The sequence below is a fragment of the Pantherophis guttatus genome, chromosome 2 (genome assembly GCF_059756535.1).
Source record: "Pantherophis guttatus breed Tessera chromosome 2, ASM5975653v1, whole genome shotgun sequence".
Classification (NCBI taxonomy): domain Eukaryota; kingdom Metazoa; phylum Chordata; class Lepidosauria; order Squamata; family Colubridae; genus Pantherophis; species Pantherophis guttatus.
Window position 1 is genome coordinate 256,254,289 of NC_142064.1, and position 14,812 is coordinate 256,269,100.

Below are 14,812 nucleotides of genomic sequence, written 5' to 3' on the forward strand. Positions count from 1 at the left end.
TAACCATCCTCTGCTACCAGCTTGTTGCAATATTTTTAGGATCAGACTCAATAATAATAGTAAGAGTTAAAGGTTTAAATATACTTCCTTTTATTTACAATAGGCATTCTATATTCACTGAATATTCACAGATAGAAGCAAGGAAAAGGGTGAAGGTGGCTCCTTATATATACAGTGGGTGGAGCTATATGAGGGAGTGGTGAAATATGAATACATTAAGAATAGAAGGATAAGTTAACCCCTGATATCCCATTCATATACTATTTACACATTATAGAATAAGGCATTTACATCTGACAGCCTCTTTCCATTTTTAAGCATGTAGGATTCTTGCTTCTGTCAACATACGGTGTATAATAACAAGGTTCCATTTTCTTCCCATGTCTCTATCCACTTATCCTAAAAGAAAAACTTCTGGTTTCCATTGTCAGTCCATTTTAAGAATCTTCTGAATTAAAGCATGGATCTGAAGAATGCTATCACTGAACTGGTTGTTAAACCAGCAGCATCCCATCGCTGACTATGAAGTGGTGTATAATCTAAGTGTTATTGCTGTGCTATAGGACAACCGATCAGAGGCCTCTGTCTTTTTAAATGCAGAAGACTATGACTCTTCATGCTTATAGATAAAGTATGTCCTAGACCCGTGATGACAAACTTATGGTACGTGTGCCAGAGGTGGCATGCAGTGTCCTCTCTGTATGCATGCACGCGAGCCGTTGCCCCACTTCAGGTCCACCGTGCATGCGCGCATGCCTCCTGCCGGCCAGCTGGTCTTCGGGTCTCTGCTGCGCATGCCGTCGGCTAGACAATGTTGGCTGGTAACTCCCAGGGGTAGAGCCTTCTCTGTGAGTGCCCCCACCCTTTGGAATCAACTTCCCTTGGGGCTCCGGTTGGCCCCTGACCTTCGCACCTTCCGCCGTGAATTGAAAACTTGGTTATTTATGTCCCCCGGCCTGGACTGATGGGGTAGTATATTTTAAATTTTTTTAACAAAACTTCTTGATTTTTATGTACAGTATATTCGTTGTTTTTAACAGTCGCTTGGTCGACTGTCGTTGTGAGCCGCCCTGAGTCCTTGGAGATAGGGCGGCATAAAAATTTTATAAAATAAATAAATAAATAAATAAATGAGGCGGGGGGCAGGGAGCGTGTGTGGGGGCTGTGCGTGCATGCGCAGAGGCGGGGGCGTGCGGGAGGGGCTGTGTGCACATGCAGGGGGGAGCGGGGCATGTTCAGGGGGGCCTCAGTTGCCTCTAATAGTCAAAAAGATACATTATCACTTGGATGTGATTGTTTTGGGGCATCTGACCTGAATATAGGTAGGTGTTTGCAGACAGGGTGGGAAAGAATTCAAAACATCCCATTGGTTTTCTTAACTTATTATCACTTTTAGTATCTCAAGAATACATTTGGTGAGTAAAAGATAAATTTTCTGGAATTGGTCCCTGGATGGGATTATTAATCACTTCAACTGGAATTATGACTCTGGTCACAAAACTTTCTTTCTCCAGTTGCACTTGTAGAGATGAAGTCCACTGAGATTTTCTTTCCTGTTATAATTATCAAAATTATGGTGATTTATTTTATTTCCACAGAAGCCTATGGGCTGTCCTTCCACCTCCCTCCCCAGTCATCTTGGTAACCAATGCAAATAATGCTTATACTTTCCCAAGCAAGCAAACATGATAAATATTCCAAGACACTTCATGTTAACCAAAGTTTCAAAATATCTTCAGCTCTGTGGTGACTGTATGATCAGAATCCTATAGGCCAGATTATGTAGATCTGAAATTTAATGCCTTTAATACCTTTAATGTGCCAGGCTGTGTTTAGTCTCCCTTGACAGAATTAGTGTGGCTGTATGCTCTTTGGCAAGAGAATTGTGCTTCTCCATAAGGCAGCTCTGAGAACAAAGACAGTGGCAGCTGTGTAAGAGAACTACGGCAGGAGATCTCCTCATGATGTGTCAAACACTGTTGCTGTTACCTCTCTTTTTGTCCTATTTTCCTTGTACGAAGTTGATGATGAATTGTCGGTTCAGTATGTTAAAAGAGAACTTCGTTTTCAATTTCTACAAACCAGGAGATTTCCTGATAAATGGAATAGTATCTACGTCGGCTAGAAATTATGCACCATATCTTTTCATCCAGACTCCATTCCACAGATATTCAAGGTATTTAACTCTGGTGTTTAATTTTATCTTTTCTACTGTCTTCTTAGCAGAGAAAGATTCTGATTTCTTGGTACTTTGCTGTTGCTGATCAGGTCACAGTTTTCCTCTTTATTTCTTTTAAGAAAAAGGATTTTCCTACTCTATGCACATCATACATGGTTTTAAAGTTAGAATTTGAGATGGAGAGTGGCCATGGGTGTTCCAATATCCTGACTCTATGGAAGTTCCATCACATTTGCAAGAAAATTCCAATTACAGAAAAGCCATTTCAATTATTCCTAAGAAAAGGTCATTTTTGCGAAGTAGTCTTTTTATATTCTTTGAGGTAGAAATGTACTCCTGATTTGACAAGGAGAAGTTAGCACTGTGCAATCCTGCTTTTATAATACCCTGTTTCTCCAAAAATAAGACACAACCGGAAAATAAGGCCGAGCATGATTTTTCAGGATGCTTGTAATAAAAATAAAAATACCCCTAAAATAAGCCCCAGTTAAGATCATCAGCAGACGGAGGCGTTTAGTACTGTATTTTCCCCAAAATAAGACTTAACTGAAAAGTAAGTCATAATGCATCTTTTGGAGCAACAATTAATATAAGACCCTGTCTTATTTTGGGGGAAACATGGTATTATCTATGTATTTTGTATCAGTTGTCAATCAGCTCACCAACTTCAATCACCAATCAGCTAAAAAGCAAACCCGCTAATTAATTAATATAAAAAATTAAAATGACATCAGTTTGTAGTGATCTTCACAGAGTATGAAGAAAATTTACTAAATAATTGAAACAAATATGATCCCAGAGTTACAAAAGCATTGCAAAACTAAATAATTAAGATTACTTATAACTAACTTCCCTGTATATTAATAGCGATAGAAACAAAAATAGCCATCTACAGTTCTAAAGTAACAAAATAATATTTGATAGTATTCCTTAACATTTACAATTTGAAAAGAAGAAAAAATTAAAAAGTAAATATTACTCAATGCCAAAGGAATATTTAGCAGTAAAAAGTGCAATGCCAATTGACTAAATACATGGTCAAACATAGTAACTAACAATGCAACAGTGCAAATATATAAATGCAGGCTTTCTCCAAGTAATTGATTCTTAAAAAGTTCATTCTGAATTTTGCTGACTGATACACAAAAGTTAGAAACATTATGTTATCACAATATAAGTATATGAAAAATGTCAATGTGATCAGCATACACAGACAATGTGATGAGCTTTGGAGAAATGAAACACATTTGATTCCCTCTATGAAATGAGGAATAAAGGACAATTATGTTGTAAGGTTTCAAATTCCCAAAATCACAAAGATTTATTCTGGATGGTAGGGGTGTGGTGGTTAAGACGCTGGACTTGTCAACCAGAAGATTGGCAGTTCGAAACCCAAGCGCCGTATGACAGGGTGAGCATCTGTTCCTACCCTAGGTCCAGACAACCTAGCAGTTCGAAAGCATGCAAATGCAAGTAGATAAATAGGTATCACTTTGTTGGGATGGTAACAGGGTTCCATGCCCTTTGGTGTATAGTCATATACATATTAGACTGTGCAGAAATGGACAGATTGACATTGAAAATTAAACAGAAGGAAGATACAAATACAATCAAACATGGAATCTATTTTATCAGTGGTTGGAAAAAGGGTGGAGATTGAGAATGTAATCAGTATTGTTAAGCAAATTAAATACCAAGACAACACGATGTTTATTAAGCACTAAATGTAATTAATAAAAAAAATCAATAAAACTGAAAAAATTTTTAGAAACTAAGATGAAAATCCATATTGAGGCCTATTAATATTTTGTAACTTGCAGTGAACATCGGACTTGGTGGCATGTCCTGCCGTTCTTTTTCGCCATTCGTGAGATCAATCGGAATCCAAGGCTGTTACCGAATATCACACTGGGCTACAACATCTATGATAACTTTTTCAATGGAAGAATGACATATGAGTCCATGTTGGATTTTCTTTCTACAGGGAATGAGACTATCCCAAATTATAGATGTGGAAGACAAAAGCATCTTTTGGCTGTGCTTGAAGGAACCGATTCTGTGCTTTTTAATCATGTTTCAGCTATGCTGGGTATATACAAAATCCCACAGGTATGAATAGAGGTTCATGCTAATTTCACTGGGTACATTCTCTGGAAAGTCTAAATGGTGACTCTGGTAAAGATCAAGAAACAAATTGATATGTCAGATGATAAAAAAGAATAATAATAGGACTTTTTTCCTATATTATGCATCCAAATAATTCTTTATTTCCTGTGGTATCATTTTCCAGCATTGTTTTTGAAAGATATATTGGTTTAGCAAATTTCTCCTTTTTTTGCTGTTGAATTGCATTCAAACTAAGCCTGACGTGAATCATTGGAATCCAGCCTTTGAATGAAATATCCATCCCACTTGGCAATCCTTCTCCTGTCTCTTCTCTCAGCCTTCCAGTCATGGCAATCACCTGACTTCTTTCCAAGACAAAAGAATTATTTATCAAAATCCATCCAGATTTAAAGAAAGACTCAAAAAGTATAATGGTTAAAAAGGGTGTGTGTGTCAGATTGCTGACAACTTGAACCTCTAAATAGAAATGATCCTCGGGTCCATTTAAAGAGAAAGGTACAGCTTTATTAGACATCAAGTGTATTGCAGCATTGCAAAGCCAGAACTGAAAGTTGCGTGCCAAAATCCCTAAGTTCTACTTTTCCCTCCCTTAACTGTCTCTCATTGCCCAACACAGTGTAACCATTCAGGTTCAGGCAAAATGTCCATGGAGATTCTCAGTCATACAGGTCATGGATGTCCCAAAGGTGCTTTTTCAAGAGACAACTGGACTTTCTGCAAGGAGTATAAATCTTTCCATTCCCCACCATCCAAGAGCTGAAGAAGCTTCTTGGATGAGAAGCAAAACATCTTCAAAGAAAAATCAGAAAGTCCAGTTGCCTTTTGAAAAAGCATCTTAGGTTCAGGCAAGATATTTTCATAACGGTCAGTCCAAATGCAGTTTCGTATATGGAACCTCTTTCTTCCAGCTGGATTACCTTGAGGCAGCATCTTGAGGAGATGCAGGACTTACTTTCATTTCCCTAAGTATTCCCCCCTTCACTCCCCCCCCTTTCAGTTCATGGCAGTCTGATAGCGAAGCACAAGTAAGCATAAGATGACAGCTGATAGTGGAAATATTTGTTAGTAAGTCTTTCCCCTCTACCAGCTAAAAACAGTTAAACCATATTCAGAGTCAAGCCATTCTCCAAAGTATCTGAGGGTAGGATAAGAAGCAACCTAGAACTAAGGAGAAAGCAACAGCTTCCAGAAGTCAGTCAGTGGACTGAGTTAGTGTTGGTTTGTTTTTGTTTTTTTGTTTTTTTTTGTTTTTTTCCTTTTTTGTATTGTCTTAATGTATTCATGTCTGTATGTATTTTTGTTACATGTTTTTGTTTAATTTATAAAACTTTAATAAAATAAAAAAGAACTAAGGAGAAATTTCCTGACAATTAGAACAATTAATCAGTGGAACAACTTGCCTACAGAAGTTGCGAATGCTCCAACACTGGAAGTTTTAAAGAAGATGTTGGATAACCATTTGTCTGAAGTGGTGTAGGGTTTCCTGCCTAAGCAGGGGGTTGGACTAGAAGACCTCCAAGGCCCCCTCCAACTCTTCTCTTCTCTTCTCTTCTCTTCTCTTCTCTTCTCTTCTCTTCTCTTCTCTTCTCTTCTCTTCTCTTCTCTTCTCTTCTCTTCTCTTCTCTTCTCTTCTCTTCTCTTCTCTTCTCTTCTGTTGGTACATTGTTTTCTGTTGAGATCCCATGATATTACATCATGTCCAATCCAGAAGAGACACAACTAGCTGGAGAGATGTTACCATAGCATCTTCTCTGTTCTTCCCATACAGTCAAAGTGTTTTAAGACTTAAGATGTTTTAAAAATCTTTAAAAATCAGGTGAGTGGTTAAGATTGTTAACACAGAAAACTTCTTAAAGCAGGGAGATCACATGTCATGGTTGAAAATCAAGGGCAGAGAGAAATAATTTCGCTGCTTAGGGGAAAAGGTCCTCAGATTTTAGCACTCCTTTTTGTCTGTAAGAGAAAGATAACCAACCCTCTTCTCTGTTTCTTTCTAGATCAGCTATGGGGTCATCAGTCACATTCCTGAGCAGAAACATCATTTTCCTTTTTTCTATCGGTTGAGTCCAAAACAAGAACCTCCTCACTTGGCAATGATTAAACTGCTCCTGTATTTCCGATGGACATGGATCACCCTCTTTGTTCCAGACAATGAAAACGGGGAAAAGTTCAGAAATTCCTTTGTGGTTGCAGCCATCAAGAAAGGGGTTTGTATTGCTTTCTTGGAAAACATCCCACAGAACGATGAAGAGGAACACATGTGGAAAATTCTTCATTTTATCCCCAAGGAAGTGAAAGTGATTGTATGTCATTTGGATTTAAAATCTGCAATAATCCTAACTGCGGCAATATCAAAATTCGAGCAGACTCAAAAAGGGTTTGGGAAGAAAGTGTGGATCGCCACCGTTCTGAGTGACCGAAGCGTGAGATATTTTTACGAATTCGTTAACTTGCAGCATAAACACCTTCTATTATCTTTCTTATCCCAGGCAAAAAGAAGGGCACAAAATTATGATTTGAAAACATCTTTTCTTCCTATAAAAGAGTTTGTGATTTCCTCATTTTGGGTCTTCTATTCAAGGCCCGTGTTATCTAAAAAGTTTTGGGTAAGATTCATTGAAAGAGAGAAGTGGAAAATCCTGTCCCAGGACATGGTTGCAAATATCCTGACTCAGGATGGCTCTAGCATTTCCACTGCGATCCAGGTTATTTCCCAAGCCCTCAGTGTTGCCTCTTCCTCCCAATTGAACAGGAGAAGAATGAGGGTTGGAAACCATCTGAAAGTACAGCCATGGCAGGTGAGCTTCCCCCTTTGATGTTCCTCTGATAGAATTCCTTCAGTTCCTCCATTATCACTTGGGAGTAGGGAAAGGGTACAAATGGGATGAGTATCCCCAAAAGCAGTCTCTAGTATTAGTTCTCACCAGGGGTGGGTTCTAAATATTTTACTACCGGCTCTGTGGGCGTGGCTTTTTTGTGGGCATGGCTTGGGGGGGGTTTAATGTGACTGGGTGGGCGTGGCCACCTTTTTTTTCTTTTAAAAGCATTTTTTTTACAACCTTAAGAGATTGCAGAAAAAAATGCTTTTAGAAGCCTCTGACGATCAGGCAAGTCAGCTGGGATCGGCGAAGGCTTTTAAAGGGATTTTTTTTCCTACAACCTCTTTGGCTGAACTGATGAGATGGGCGGGGTAAGCGAGTGGCAACCGGGCCGGGGACCGGTTCAAGGCCGTGGCCAGCCAATGTTATTACTGGTTCTCCGAACTACTAAAAATTTTTACTACCGGTTTTTGCGAACCGGTGCGAATTGGGAGCAACCCACCACTGGTTCTCACCATGCGTAGAGACTTAGAGAAAGAGAATATGAAGGAAAGGCTGTTTCTGAATAATGGCTCAAACATATGATGAACAGTTGGAAGAACTGGGCATGGCTAGTCTAGTGAAGAGAAGGACCAGGGGAGACATGATAGCAGTGTACCAATATTTGTGGGGCTGTCACAAAGAGGAGGGAGTCAAGCTATTTTCCACCTGAAGGCCAGACAAGGAATAATGGATGGAACAGTTTACATCAAGGAGAGATTTAGCCTAGAAATAAGGAGAAATTTTCTGACAGCGAGTACAATCAATCAATGGATCAGAAGTTGCCTTCAGAAGTTGTGGGAGCTTCATCACTGGAAGCTTTCAAGAAGAGACTGGACTGCCATCAGTCAGAAATGGTGTAGGGTCTGCTTAGGTGGAGTGGGGGTTGGACTAGATGACCTACAAGGTCCCCTCCAACTCTGTTAATCTGTTAAATGCTTATTGAACCCTCTGTCCACAATGCCATCTTCAACTTTTCTCTTGTTCATCACACATTGACTTTGTAAACCAGAGAATTTGTTTTCACTTGTGCTTCTATCACCACAACGTGCGAAATCTATGCCACTTCTGAATATCTCTAGAGAACATAGAGATTAGTTCACTTGCATCTGATTGTGGATTCCAAATCATATATGGCACCTGACACCATTTTCTTCTGCATTTGCCCCCTCACTCTCAACATGGAGGACCAAATCCCAAGGCTTTCCATTACAAATAAAAATCTAGAATGTGGTACCCCATCAATTCTTCCACCCCTTCTATTTCCCAGCATCATCAGTGGATTTCATAAAGCAATGAGGAATTGAAACTTCAGAATCCAGGAGACAGGGAAAATTCACAGGCATGAAATGGCCTACCTGTATTAGCCGTTGTTTTTAAGTCCTTCCAACAAAAGGCCTCATTGTAATCTTATGAATACCTAATGCAGGGGTGTCAAACTCATGGCATCATGGCATCACCACGTGACGTATCGGGACATTTTCACTCTTCGCTAAACCGGGCATAGGTGTGGCCAGCACATGACACATTAGGCCCATGGGCCGCGAGTTTGACAACCCTGACGTAATGGGTCAAAATAGAAGCAAATTCTCCACTTCTACTATCTGTCATTTTCATGCTTCATCAGCCAGTGGGAAAATATTCTGCAATCACAGCAGAATAGTTGGTGTAGGGAGTTCTGACAGCATTACCCCTAGGATTTTACAAGTAGCAGACCTGGAGCATGAGAAAGAATGAAAGAGGGAGAGGGAGGGAGGGAGGTAAGGTAAAGGTAAAGGTTCCCCTCGCACATATGTGCTAGTCGTTCCTGACACTAGGGGTCAGTGCTCATCTCCATTTCAAAGCCGAAGAGCCAGTGCTGTCCGAAGACATCTCTGTGGTCATGTGGTCATCATAAATAAACACCAAAGGCACATGAAACACTGTTACCTTCCCACCAAAGGTGGTTCCTATTTTTCTACTTACATTTTTTATGTATTTTCGAACTGCTAGGTTGGCAGAAGCTGGGACAAGTAACGGGAGCTCACCCCATTACATGGCACTAGAGATTCGAACCGCTGAACTGCCAACCTTTCACTCAACAAGCTCAGCGTCTTAGCCACTGAGCCACCACATGGGAGGGAGGGAGAGCACATCCTTAACTTCAATCTGCCACCCAATATTTGCAGACACAGCTTTTAATTAATTTCAAGAGGGAACAGGGAAGGTACAGGGTTAATTCTCTTGATTTTTAATTTGTATGTGTATGTGTTATATGTGTGTGTGCTTTAGCTTCATCCTATTCTCAGAAATTTCCAGCTTTACAATCTTTCTGAGGATGGTGTTTATTTGGATGAAAATGGAATTCCAGTTGCTGACTTTGATGTTATGAACTGGGCAGTATTTCCTAACAAGTCCTCTGCTGGAGTGAAGATTGGAAATACAGAAAGAGACACGTCTTTGAAAATCAAGCTCTCCATTGACCGCAATGCCATCGCATGGCCAACATCATTTAATCGGGTAAATTTGGCTAATTATTTAGAGCAGGGCTCTCCCACCATGGCGACTTTAAGACTTGTGGACTTCAATTCCCAGAATTGAAGCCAACACAGGGGTGAAATGCTACTGATTCACACCGGTTCGGATGAACCGGTAGTAAAAAATGCTACAGGTTCCTCCAAAACGGTATTTCTGACGATCAGCTGTGCCGCGCAATTTAGATTCACTAGAAAGCAGGAAATCCTGCTTTCTAGTGAATCTAAATCACGTGGCACAACTGTTCCTCCCCTTGCTGTTATCTTCTTAAGCCTCCTTTTTCTGCGCGAAGCATGCGTTTGGTGTACATTGTGCATCAGTATGCGTGTAATGTGTGTTTGGTGTGCAGTGCGCATGTGTGCACCCAGCATGCATTTGGCACACACTGCGCATGCATGGGCAAACCGTGGAGGATTTCACCACTGAGCCAACATAAATAAAAAGTGAAGAGTGAGATCTAACTATATACAGTATTAATAGGTTTCATACAGGTTTCTTGGGATCCAAAAGCATGAAGGCAGGCCCATTTGAGAGCCTTCCACAAGGCTGGGAGAGTTGTGGTTAATCTCCTTTCAGAAGGTTTGCTGCTCCAGTGGGCAGGTACATGTAACTATGTGGAGGCACACTCTCAAACAACCTGGATCTATGCCATGTATGGCTTTGAAGGTCATAGCCAGCCCTTTGAATTAGACCTGGAACCAAACTGGCATCCAATGCTGCTCACTGAAATGAGGGATAGGATGCCTAGTTCTCTGAGCACACAAAATCGCCTGTGCTGCTGCATTTAGTACCGGTTGAAGCTTCCACATACTCTCTAAGGGGAGTTCTATGTGTAGTACATTACAATTGTCCATTTGGACAATAACCAGGGCAGATGGGATTGAGCATAGGGCCTCCTGATCCAAGAATGGGTGGAAGTGGTACACAAGCTGAACTGTGCAAAGACACTCTTAGCCACGACTGCTATCTCCTCTCCAGAAAGAGGAGTCCAGAAAGACCTCCCAATTGTACACCAGGTCTGTTTGGAGTGATACAACACCATCCTGCTCCAGAAACGGTAAAACTTAAAGCTATTCAACCATTCAGGGTGGATTTGAAGTCTATTGTTCCCCTTCAAGATCCCCACAAGCACCAGGCACCGAGAGAACGTGACATAGCTCACCAGGAATGGAGATCTATAACTGGGTATCATCAACATATTGGTGGCACCTCACCTAAAAGCTTATCAGCCTTGCCATTCTGATGCTTGGAAAAGGCTGGGGTGAAAGAAACACTCCTATTTTTCCCGGACCTTCCAAACACTTACTATTGATTGTGGCATGCCAAAATTGTTCTGTAAGACATCTTGCAGCCTTTAAGGGAATAAGACATTCAGCAAATCCCTTCGAAGGAGGATGAACTACCAGCACAGTGTCTTAATCAAGACTTCTTCAGAATTAGAACATGCTTTACAAATAGCAACAGATATTTAAGAGGTAGATGTTAGAAGCAGGCAGCGAGTTGGCCATTGGCCATCAAAGCTGATGGGACTTGATATCCAAACCACATCTTCTTAAAATAGAATGTGACATAGCTCAACAGGAATGGAGATCTATAACTGTATCATCAACATATTGGTGGCGCCCTGCTGTACATGAATGTTGAGCCAATTCTGGAGTCAAAACCTGTTCAAATAGAACTACTTCTGGGTATTCTTTAGAAAAAGAAGAAAATGATTTTTTGATCACAATATCTTCAAAATATGTCATGGACATATAGAATTACAACATTTAACAAGTTTAGATACAGTACCATTTTGAGTTAAGAAAATTTAAAATTCTTGGGAGATCTTGATTTCTGCCAAAAACCAAGTTCAGTACAACTCTTATTCTGCTCAATGCTCATTCATTCACTCTATTAAGCCTTCTTTAGATTTGATTACTTTTAGCTCAAATGACTTTCTAACTGCATATATTGGGTTTTGTGGATGTGTGTAATGTTTGTGTTCCCATCTAAGGAAACTATGGTTTAGCACTGTTAGTTAACCTGGCCGATAAGTAATTTCCATTCATTTAACTGGAACACAGACATTCTGTGTGTGAGATTTGGGCAGTTTCCAAATGTAATATGTATTAAACCCTACTATTGGTTAACTAGGATATTCTTTATTTACAAAGGTGCCAATTTCTAGATGTACCCCAAGTTGTCTCCCAGGATATAACAAACTCCTGAGAGAGGGAGCACCAGTTTGCTGCTATGACTGTTCTCCATGTTTGGAAGGAACAATCTCAACAAAAGAAGGTACTTGATATAGGAGCAAAGAAGGAGCACTATACAAATTCATGAGGTCTCACCCTGCTTTGAATCTAAGCCTGTCAAAGACTTCCATGTTCCGAAGGACCTTTTGATCACCATATCTTCAAAATATGTCATGGACATATAGAATTACAACATTTAACAAGTTTAGATACAGATAGTTTGCTACTATTTGGCCAGTTTCCCCTCCCACAAATGCCTCAGAAGCAGACTTTTGTGTTGGAGATTTGTTCGGGCACTCTTGAATGGAGAAATCAGATATTTGCAATGGTTAGTGAAGCAGAAAACTCAATCAGTCTTTTAAGAAAAGTACAGGCGATGAGACAGTTAAAATAAATAATTAATGTTCTAGCTATGCCACACTACAACATTGTGGTCGCTTGGTCATAAAGTGATCAGTGCTACTAACTTCATTGGTTGCTTGTGTTTTTCAGATGTAGTTCATTGTGAAAAGTGTCCAGATGATCAGCATTCCAATAAGAAGCGAGATAAATGTATCCCCAAAATTGTAACTTTCCTGTCCTACAAAGAAATATTGGGTCTCATCCTGGCCCTCTTTGCCATTGTCTTATCTGTAATTACTGCCTTTGTTCTGGGAATCTTCATTCAATACCGAGAAACTCCCATAGTCAAAGCCAATAACCGGGACCTCACCTACATACTCTTGATGGCTCTCCTGCTTTCCTTCTTGACCACCCTTCTATTCATTGGCCGCCCCAAGAAAGTGACCTGCCTTCTTCAACAAATCTCCTTCAGTATACTTTTCTCAATTGCCGTCTCTTGCTTGCTGGCTAAGACTGTTGTGGTGGTCGTGGCTTTTCTAGCCACAAGGCCAGGCAGTAGAATGAAGAAATGGCTGGGGAAAACTCTGGCCAACTCCATTGTCTTGTCTTGCTCTGGGGTTCAGGTGGGCATTTGCCTTATATGGTTGGGAATCTCTCCCCCATTTCCAGATTCTGACTTTCATTCCCAACCAGGACAGATCCTACTGCATTGCAATGTAGGCTCAGTCACCATGTTCTATTCTGCCCTTGGCTATTTGGGCTTTCTGGCTGCCATTTGCTTCTTTGCAGCTTTTCTGGCCCGAAAGGTGCCAGGGACCTTCAATGAAGCCAAGTGGATCACCTTCAGCATGTTGGTTTTCTGCAGCGTTTGGGTCTCCTTTGTCCCCACTTATCTGAGCACCAAAGGGAAATACATGGTGGCTGTGCAGATCTTCTCCATCTTAGCCTCCAGTCTGGGCTTATTGGGCTGCATCTTTGTCCCCAAATGCTATATCATTATTCTTTGCCCTGATCTGAACTTGAAGGCACATCTGATGATGAAAAACTAGGAGGCTTCATGATTTTGGTGCTTTATTGAGAGGGGAACAGAGTCTTTAAAAATATAATATAAGCTAGCTTGCCACTGGAATCTACAAGGAAGTCTCTTCTTCTTCTATGTCTGCTTTGACTTAGACCTAAAAAATTAAATTGAGGTACCAAGAAGCCATTATTTAAAAAAAAAAATTCTTATAGATCATGTATACAATTTCAATTGTTAATTTGAAAACAAAACTCCCAACATATGGTGGTTTAAATGAAATTTGGAAGAATTGCCTTTTTTACATGGACAGTAAACCTGGACCTGATTACTAGTAGGAAACTGTGCTATTCTCTTGTAGCAATAAAGAATAGTTGATCAGCTAAACGTTTATTCAATTTGTTACACCACAAGTTTCCTTTAAGTGCTTCATTCCCAATTATTTATGCCTCAGATTCAATTCTCAGACAATTAATGAGAAATAAGAGAATAAGGGAAGTTGTTTCATTTAAAGTCAAGTTCAGTGAATAATATGGGAATTTTGTAATTTAAACATATTTTAATACCTGAAGTTTTATTTTTATGCAATACTGTGTACTAAGGAGATTTTTTTTTTTTTACTGAAGTCTTTGAAACAATCTAACATGATTTTTTTCTTGTCAGCTAAATATTACAAGGATTTGGTATCTTAAAGGGCCACTTCCATCCATTGTTTTTGTCGTGTCTTCTGGAAAATAGACTGGCACACACATTCTTCATCTTTGTAGCAGCCTCTCAAATATTGGAACACTGTCTCCCCTAGTCCTTCTTTTCATTAAACTAGACACACCCAATTTCTATAACTGTTATTTGTATGTTTTACCCTCCAGCCCCCTAAACTTGAGAGGAATGAAATTGGATTTTTATTTTAATATCAACATTTGTTTGAATGAAAGATTTTCTGAATTTTGCCCTCTTATAGAAAGGAAGTACACATGGATTGATCGATTATGAACTATCATATGGCTATCAACATCTAGTAAAATCATAGCTAGAATTTCTCCAGGATGATCTCTTCACAATCTGACCCTTTAGGTATCTCCATGGCAAACCGATAGCCATTCTAACTTTATCCATTTGATGCTGCTAATTCTCTTCTTCGCTTTCCTTCTAACTCTGTCCAGATCTGGCTAGCACATGAGTTGCAGCCTTATCTGGGGTGAGAAGGATGCCGGAATAACTCAAACCCTTTCCCCCCCTCCTCTAACTACCCAAAGGTGGTTTTTCAAAAGGTAACTGGACTTCGTTTTTCCTTGAAGACATTTTGCTTCTCATCCACGAAGCTTCTTCAGTTCTGACTGAAGTCAGAGTCAGAACTGAAGAAGCTTCTTGGATGAGAAGCAAAATGTCTTCAAGGGAAAATAAAGTCCAGTTGCCTTTTGAAAAAGCACTTTTGGGACGACCATGACCTGGATGACTGAGAATCTCCATCGACTTGCTTGGACTATTTCAAAGCACTGTATGTGAATGTTTCTTTGAAAACTATTTGGCAACTTCA